Raw genomic sequence first — 2,121 nt, 5'->3', positions numbered from 1 at the left:
AAATGAAAATTTTCCTATTTTTTTACATCGAGACATACAATACCGATTTTGTTACTTAATACAAATGGCTAAATACACAATAAGAAAGAACACTAAATTTATAATAACTTTTTAAACTTTATTTTCATGCAAACTGCCACTTCTTAAAAACATCTCAATTCTTTGCAAACAGACCTAAAATAAATATTATTCAGAAAATTGATCCAAGGACTTAATATGATTGAAGGCATTAGGAGCGTAAAAATGCATAAGATCCCCTTTAAATCCCAATATTCCCTAGACTCTGGTTTAAAAAAGTACTCTTAAGGGTTACAGAATTAGGCTGTTTCTATTAGTTGATCAAGTTACTCACACTAAGTCAGCAATTCAAAATAAATAGTTCCCACTGTGTGTGCATGTTTGCTTGCTTGCAAATATGCTTCATTTATTTCAAAGTGTCTTATATAGAAAGCCAAGTTGCTGAAATTTATCTTGTCATTAAAACGGTGTGAAAAACAAATCAGTCTTCATATTGATACTTTCATCGCTACCAATCTCAAATGACTAAAGATGCTTAGGCATGGTTTTGTAAGTGAAAACCTCATAACTTTTCATGAAGCAATATGATTTTTACTAACATACTATTTACCTCTTTTGTAAATTTGAAAATGTTCGAAATCCCTTCCCAAGTTTATCAGTGAATCTTTTCATACACAGTACATGTAAACATGTTTTTATAGAAAGCCAACTTGCTACTAATTTACAGATTAAGAGTATTTTTTTATAGAATGAAATCATACGTTAGTGTGTATTAGAGAAAACGTGAAACAATCTATTCAGAATGATTGAACAACAGAATATTTTTTTAAAGCTGAGGGTCTGATCGTTTGGATCATAAGTGACTAAGTGTAACTCTAAAATCTTTCCACTTACTCGCAGATGATTCATTATCGCCGTCATGATTGTCCATTATTATTTAGGATACTAGATGAGACCAAGCTACAGCAGTAGATATACGCTGGATATTCTTTCTAAAATAAGTATAAATAATAATAAAATAAATGATTATCACTTGAATGCTTATTATGTAACAGGCACGACACTAAGCACTTCACACACTCAATTTCATTTAATCCTAACGGTACTCTAGGATGGATGATACCCATTTTGTAACTGGAAAATTGAGGAATAGAGAGATGGATTAGTTACTAATAGCTTTTTCCCCATAGAAACAGAGTTTGGAGTGTAGGGGGAAGCAATTTTTAAAGCTCATTTGCTTTCTAGATAAATAAGGATTTATTGTCGTGTATAGTTATCAACCATACATATGCAGCTAAATTTTCTGTGTAGATCAAATACTTACTGCAAATATAATTCCTGCCAAAACTAAAGAAAGAACTTTCATTTTTAAAAGTTATTTCTTATAAAAATTCTATAGGAAGAAATGATAGGTAAATTAGCACTTGAAAAAGGCCAAAGAAAATTATATACTGGATATAATTATGCCTCATTATGACCTCTACACATTTTCCAGAAAAGTTAGGCATTAAAAACACACACAACAGGAGCACTTTAAAGGTCAGAGCCGGATGAAAGAAGAACGCCACAGTTAATTATGAAGGACAGGATTAATGTTCTAGTGGAACATACATTTTTATCATTACATTTTGCTTGAGAAATAGTTTAACTATGCAATCTCCCTTTTCTATTTCCTATCAGAAGGAATGGTACAGGGAGAGAAGTTGATAAGTATAAATTAAATCCCAATTTAGTGAGACAAAAATGTAGGTGTTGCTGTGGTCCTTAGCATACTTTATATGACCCACCCCCACCCCCGTGGGTCTTTTGTCCTCTAAACAATTTTAACCTTACAAGTAAATAATGGGGGTCTCAGTTTTCCAGTAACCCCTCACAGATTCCTCATTACCCTGCAGAGGTGTTTCCACAATAGCAGAATTCCTAGATCATATCTGTCGGGCTTCGGCAACGAGCAACGTACCTATGGAAAATAAGTACTGACAAATCACACCCATTTTTAAATATTTTCAAATTTACTGGGGCCTATAAGAATAAAAATGGTTCAGGTGGCCCAAATTTGCCTATTGTTAATATTTTACCCATTGGTTAATGAATATATATATA

The sequence above is a fragment of the Echinops telfairi genome, unplaced genomic scaffold (genome assembly GCF_000313985.2).
Source record: "Echinops telfairi isolate 266 unplaced genomic scaffold, ASM31398v2 ScPeMD7_18;HRSCAF=68, whole genome shotgun sequence".
Classification (NCBI taxonomy): domain Eukaryota; kingdom Metazoa; phylum Chordata; class Mammalia; order Afrosoricida; family Tenrecidae; genus Echinops; species Echinops telfairi.
The sequence above is the reverse complement of the archived record's forward strand: the minus strand, read 5'-3'. Positions refer to the sequence as shown.